A 7,859-nucleotide genomic window follows, 5' to 3' on the forward strand; every position below is an offset into this window, starting at 1 on the left:
GCCGTCTAATTTTCGCCGTCTAATGGCCAAATTAGACGCGCTTGCGGGTCTTCTTATCTTCTCAATGGGGCTCCGTGTAGCTCCGTGTAGCTCCGCCCCGTCATGTGCCGATTCCAGCCAATCAGGAGGCTGGAATCGGCAGTGGACCGCACAGAAGCCCTGCGGTCCACGGAGGGAGAAGATGCCGGCGGCCATCTTCACCGGGTAAGTAAGAAGTCACCGGAGCGCGGGGATTCAGGTAAGCGCTCTCCGGTGATCTTTTTTAACCCCTGCATCGGGGTTGTCTCGCGCCGAACAGGGGGGGGGGGGTTGAAAAAAAAAAAAAACCTGTTTCGGCGCGGGACAACCCCTTTAAAGGAAATAGAAACATATATACAGCGCTCTATAATAAAGTGTGATAAAGAACGCAAGAAACGCCCCTGAAGCTTCCTTTGCCTATTAGCCTTTTTCCAGTGCCACATTATGTAGGCTTGGTTTGGGTTTGTTTGATTTTTCTATTGTGATGTATTTACATGGACTTTTCATCAAGTTTCATATAGAATAGCCTGTCCTGCACCATCATTTGCCCGGCTCTTCTTGGTACCGCTATCCACTGATATTCTCAGTCTTATCTGCAGTGACAGATTTTCTCATTCTGACTTTTGGTCTGTGTTTGTGGGTTTTTCATAAGCGTGTCTGATCTCTGGGTTTTTCGTAATTCTAATAGAGATCTCTATACTTGATTTTATGGGTGTGTGTTGCATACTTGCTTGTGTTCTTTTTTTGTTGGGTGTTACAAGGCACCATGCGGAGTCTTCATCGAGGATTTCTGCTAAAATCCAGACTGAAATAACGGTGCATGCAGCACTGTATCGTCAGGGAAAATGCCAGAGTGCATTTGGGAGCCAGGCGGAACCCATAATAGTCAATGGGTTCTGTCCAGTACTGGATCGGCAACTTCTGGTTTTACCCTCATTTCCCAGGAAATTCACATGGTGGTCAGCGCGATATGGGGGTGGGATTCACAGGCCATTATGGAGTTTGCCAGTGTGCAGTTAGTGGTAGACAGCAACAGCACTGTTGTGCTAAGTAATGAAGAGTTGTGTGTTCAGAAATATTAGCTGGAGCCTCAGGGTTGTATTTGGCTGCAATTTGCTTGACTTTGGGCACCGCTTGTTTGTCTGGATAATTCTTGACAGCCTCTTCTGACCCCTTTCATCAATGGGTTGTTCACATTCACAGGATCCCCTTTCGCTGGATGTTTTTGCTCGATCACACCATTCTCGGTATACTCTGCATACCAGTACAGGTCTATAACTCACAAGCTTGGCGGTGTATGAAATCTTGGCCCCAGCTAGACTAGCACCAATAACCTGGCCTCATTGGAAGTTGCTCAGATCGCTCGGTTTTCCCATTCAAATGTAGATTTACAATAAAAGTCATCCACTGAAAATTTGTTCACTTGATTAGATCCGTCTCTCCGGAGTGCAGCCTACAATCTCCACACAAGAAGCTCCAATTATGAAAGGGCCAATATTGCTAATAAAGTGGTTATTCAGTATACATTTGATAATTGCCAACAGATCCTGAGATCCAACGTTGCAATAATTGCAATGCAGCCACAACCCGGCCCACTCAACAGCAGCCAATGGCTGCACAGTTTTACAGCAAATAGACCCTTGTACATTCCTCTTTGCATAATTGCATTAATAAGCTACATGTAATTAACACTCAAGGACTTTCATGCTTAGCACTTGAAGGTCATTGTGGGAGCCCTTCAAGAACTCTTATATCTACCATTCAGACTTGAGGTTTTCTGGCTCAGAGACAGTAGAAGCCAAATCGAGACCCTGGGAATTGGAAATACAATAAATGTCAAGCTTCATTATCAGCAGTTTTCTGACAAGTCCGCATCACTATTTGAAACTATCACTCATACGGAGACCTAAGTCTTCTGTGGACTGAAAAACACTGATATCACCAAGTCCAACACAATGATGCCACTTAAAGGGATGTAAACCTAAAGTCTATCTCATGTCAGTTTGCTGTACAGCTGAATTTGGCCTTTTTTTCTATGTAGTTCAAGCTACATTGTTTAGTTGCCTGCGTGGCTTGAGGTACATCGTCTGAACCACAAACTCCCTTAGAATAACAGCGAATAAACATTGCTCTAATATTCAGAAGGTGTTCACACAACATATAGTCTCTCCAAGCCATCACAATGGATGCTTCTGGTACGCACCTTACCCCTATAGAGAAAAGTCTCCAATGCGAATTCTCAGAATTGAGATGCAAAGACGTGTTTATGTATTTTATTTTCTTATTTTTATTCCTTTTATTGTTTTTTCCTCATCATTTTATTCTAATTATATGAATTGATTTTAGCTATGAACATATTTTGTATATTTCCACCAGTAATAATACCTACACATCTGTATGTACTTTATTTCTCACATCACCATCACTCTCCTATTTTATTTACAATAGGTATGTTTTGCGAGTAAGACCGTATATTTTCAGATTTTATTCTCTTTTACTTTTTCCAAATTCATTCTTCAATACTTTGTTTATATAATGTATATATTTTCCATCATTAAAATAAGATGCAATGACAATCCACTAAGCTGATTTCTGGTCGCTGGAGCGCATCCCTTCTCGTTAATTGGAATGCAATTGCGCATGAATCTTGGAATACAATTGCGTGTTGACACTTCCAGTGGCTGGTAACTTTTAGTTCTGTGGAGGTGCGTGTGCGATTTGGCAAAGGTGGAACATCAAGCCACTCCTCCCTCGTTGACATCAATGCAGTTGTATTTAAATTAAAGGGGTTGTCCCGCGATGACAAGTTAAGTTAAACACTTCTGTATGGCCATATTAATGCACTTTGTAATATACATCGTGCATGAAATATGTGCCATACAGAAGTTATATACTCACCTTCCCTGCGCTGGCGTCCCCGTCTCCATGGTGCCGTCTAATTTCAGCGTCTAATCGCCCGATTAGACGCGCTTGCGCAGAAGGGTCTTCTCCCTTCTGGTCGGTCCGGGTACGAGCGGCGTTCTGGCTCCGCCCCCTTCTACGTATCATCGCGTTGCTCCGCCCCATCACGTGTGCCGATTCCAGCCAATCAGGAGGCTGGAATCGGCAATGGACCGCACAGAGCCCACGGTACACCATGAGAGAAAACCCGTGGTGCATCGTGGGTGAAGATCCCGGCGGCCATCTTGGAGGAAAAGAAGGAAGAAGTTGCAGAGAGGGGATTCGGGTAAGTAAAAATTTTTTTTTTATTTCAACACATCCCTTGGGTTTGTCCTGCGCTGAATGGGGGCCTATGCAAAAAAAAACAAACCCGTTTCGGCGCGGGACAACCCCTTTAAGGTAACCTTTTATTATATATTTACATATACTGTATGTTCAGTATTATTCCTTTATGTGCTTGATAAAGGAGGCTCCCTGTCCTCCGAAACACGTTGCACCTATGCTTTTATCCATTTCTTGTATAAATTGGCTTTACAGAACTTCTATGGGCTTGGATCCTGAGACATGGTTACGAGATTATACTTCAGCATACCTGGATTTAGGGAAGGGGTGTCTCTAACATGCCCGAATGCACAGCTCATTATTTCTTGATACGGATAGGCTGTAACATTAGACGAGTATTGAACCACTGTTGCTGCCTAATCAGAAAGACAAAACTCTAGTGGGCAGAACTGCTCAAAAATTAGATCATTGAGCAGTGGAACAGCATCTCCTGGTAAGATTAATCCAGATTTCTGTTACACCATGCTGATTGGAGGGTCAGAATTTGGCGCAAGCAGCATGAATCTATGAACCCTTCCTGTTATCTGTCAACAGTTCAAGCTAGCGGAGGTGAAGTCATGGTGTGAGGAAAATGTTCTTGGCATATCCTGAGCCCTCTGATACCTGTGGATGGATGCCATGTGGAAACGCAGCAGTTCTGAAGGACAAAGGAGGTTCAGCTCACTACTAGATGGGTGTGCAATGAAGTACCCAGAGTACAAGCTGCATTCAGTAGAACCATAGAAGGTGCAGGTCAAAATGATTAAATACAATTACGTGAAACTGACCTTGCATACATATGTGTGGATAATATTAGCATATGGACTTAAAAGCTATAAGCTGAACCTTAATAAGTTTTATACTTTAGGTCTAGTGTTTTTTTTTAGTGTAAGATGCTCAGTCTTCAGAGTCTTAGGCCCAATGCCATATGTGGATTTCATTTATGAAATCTGCATAGGCCACCCGTGCGGATGATCCACAGCTCAAGCCACCAATAGGGAAACATTGGTATCCGCAACTGAATTAAAGCATGCGGACTTGATTTGCGGACCTCTTGGTCCGGAAAACAAATCACAGCATGCTCCATTTCAGCGCGGTTCCCGCAAGGATGGCTTTCATTGAAGTCAATGGAAGCCGACAGAGCCGCAGCCCGTCTGCAAATGACATTGCGGATGGGCCATAGGAAAAGCATGAAATTCCAAAAAAAAATCTGTACTGCGCATGTCCGACTGCGAGATGTGGACTGTCCATAGTAGATAACCTGGAAGAAGAGGAGTCCACACAGACACCACCGCCTGTGCACACATGTAGGCAGGATCCTTGGCCACGAGCCGAATTCCGTGCAGGATTCCGTACGCAGCATCCGGCCCGCCCATTGACATGAGGCCTTAGACTCCTTTCAGACAGCCATCATGTGAGTGTATTTTTTATTTTTTACTTGGCTCTAACTAGTTAAGGCCCATTAACAACTTGTATGTGTCATACCGGTAACTCTTGCTATTAACACACAACCTTCATATACAGTAATTGTTTCAGTCTCTTTTACTTTCAGAACAAAATAATTACTTAAATGCAGCAAGTTGGCTGAAAAGGAACCAAACTTGTTCATCCTAATCGTAACTGCCTTCTTAGTATGTTCTGATAGGAAAAATTATATTTCCAGCCCAGAGCACATAATGAGGCTCTTGGAACACAATGACGAGATGAAGAAAGGGACCTTTTCAGTTATTTTAGCCATTCTTTAAAGTACTTAAAGCCAACCCTTTTCACCTCTTCAGCAGCTCATTCTGATGTCAAGGGGCACTGCATTCCCAGGTCCTGGCTGAATGTGACAATACTGCCAGATCAATGTATTCCTTGGGAAAAGAGCGATCCAGATGGCCCATGGGCACAGGAATTGCTGGTGAACACAATAGCAAGTTAAACATCATCAGTAATTTGCTTCATGTACGACACACTTCTTTTGTCCTCTATTCTGAAAGTTACAAATAGACGGAAAACTGTGGGGGACTCTGAGAAAATTCCCATCCCATTGAAAGCTCCAGTTTCTCAGAGTATGGGCGGCCAATAACTGACCTATTCTCAGCAAATCTCATTTGTAATTGTGTGCAACCCAATTAACAATGCACATTTAAGTTAATAGAATGGGGAAGCTGAAGATCAAGAGAGAAATGGATGTGTAGCAAGACCTCTCAGTGTTGTTTAACCCGGCAGTAAAGTTGGCATCACTAGGGGCAGAACTCTACTTACCCAAAGAGACAAAATACTCGTTAGTGCTTGCGTAGGGGAACGCTGAAGTACAGAACCTAACCTAGAGACTAATTGTTGGTGCCCTAGGATGTGCCCAGTTCGGCTGGTGATTAATGCTTCCCGACAAGTAAAAGCTGCGGCTTCTTAGTTATATCTGCTTCTGATCATTCCCATCATTATAGAAGGCATTACAGCTCTTATATATCCATTGCACAGATTTTTAGGACTCCTGAATGACAAATGTAACTAGTTCTGCAAAGAAATATCACTCACACATCGGTATAACATGTGGTGGCTTTGACAGTCAAGATGCTTAAGCTGGCTATATACATAAGTAATGATAGGAAGGACAGAGGGAGAAGATCGGCGCTGCTGTTGGAAAGGCAAAGACCTGGATAGCACTTGCAGTGCTTTATTGGGTTAAGTGTTTCCGAGCTGGAGGTAGGCGACAACCTAGATCTGTCATTGGGGGGCTGTGGGAAGCCGCCCCGATCACGCGATCACCTATATCCACTGGATACTGGCGATCGCATTAAAGTCAATACAAAGTTTAAAAAAGTGAAAGTTTCAACTCCGATCCATGAGGGGAGCTGAGAATACTCACCCTCGTCCTCTGCGATGTCCCATGGTGTTCTGGTTCTCCAGGACCTGATGCCGATGTCTGCGCATGCGCACCAGATGTCATTACGTCACGTGCACAGGGCCGGGAGGCCCGGGAAGTTTTGAAACTATCTGCTCACGACTAGTAGGAGTAGCCTAGAGCAGAGAGCTGTCAGCAGTTCCCGGTCATATGATCGCTGTTATCCAATGGATAACAGCGATCATGTAAAAGTTAAAAAAAGCACTAAAAAAAAAAAATTTTGTTTTATCTCCCCTCACCGATCATATCCATGAGGGGAGAGGAAATAATGTACATAAGGCTCCCAGATTTATCTGCGGACCTTACCCTGGCTTCTGCATACACGCCCATTGCCAAAATGGCGGCGAATGCGCAAAAGCCGCGGATTGCAAAGATAATTTAAAATCTCCCTGTCCTGGCTACCAAACATAGCCGAGAGCCTGGAGATTTCACGGGGGACCGCGATAGGCGGTACTTGGTCATGTGATCACCATTATCACATGGTAACCAATGGATAACGGCAATCACGTAAAAGTTAAAGTTTCACCTCCCGTCATGCATCCGAACCATGAGGGGAGGTGAAATTACTTACCCAAGGCCTCCGACTATGTCCTCTGATGGGAACGTTATCCGTCGACCTTTCCCCAGCTTCAGCGCATTTGCCCGTTGCCAAAATGGCAAACGCAAAAGCTGGGGGGGGGGGCCCGGGAAATATTAAATCTCCTTGCTCTTGGCTACTGAAGGTAGCCAAGAGCCTGGAGCAGTGACTGTGTTTGTTCTAAAAGCCAACGGCTGCTCCTTTCGGTTTGGGCCTTGTTAGGCATAAAGACATAATATTAGGGCTACAATGGGTATGTCTCTTAACACAGGACAAACAGGGGTATCAATTTTTGTGTGAAAGTCTTCCTTCATTTGTGTGCTGTACAAAAAATCTGTTTTTAAAAATGACAGAATTGCCAAAAAAATAAAAAATCACAATTTTTCTTTCTGCTTTGTTTAGATTCATTTAAAAACTGTGAGGTCAAAATACACAGAACACACCTAGATACATTTGATAAGGGGTCTAGTTTTCAAAATAGGGTCATTTGTGGGGGGTTCTCTATTGTTTTGGCCGCTCACGGGCTCTACAAGTGGGCAATGGGGCCTGAAACACCTTCATACAAAATGTCTGCTCTGAAAGCCACCAGCTGCTCCTTTTCGGTTTGGGCCCTGTTGTGCATACAGACATAACATCAGGGCCACAACGGGTATGTTTCTGTACACAGGACAAACAGGGGTATCTATTTTGGGGTGCACTATAGAAAAAAAACTGTCTTTAAAATGACATTTTTACAAATATATGAAATTTTATTTTTTCTCCTCTAAATTACATTAAGGGCTAATGCCCACGGCCGGATTTCCACCACGTGCAACGTGGTGGACATCCGCGGTGTTTCACCGCAGCTATTAGTTCCTATTGAACCTAATAGCTCAATCTACACGTTGTGGAATTCAGCAGCGTGAAATTACCCGCGGCATGTCCTATTTGCCACGGGCATACGTGCGGACGGCTTCCATTGTAGTCAATAGAAGCTGCTCGTCACGGTATACTTCCGCTGTAGCACGTGAATTCGCGGCCGGCGCGTCATGTGACACCGCCAGCACATCATATGACACTGCTGGTGCATCATATGACACTGCTGACTCCCCTCAGTGAATACATTAAGATGTG

Source organism: Eleutherodactylus coqui, chromosome 6, assembly GCF_035609145.1.
Source record: "Eleutherodactylus coqui strain aEleCoq1 chromosome 6, aEleCoq1.hap1, whole genome shotgun sequence".
NCBI classification, from domain to species: Eukaryota; Metazoa; Chordata; class Amphibia; order Anura; family Eleutherodactylidae; genus Eleutherodactylus; species Eleutherodactylus coqui.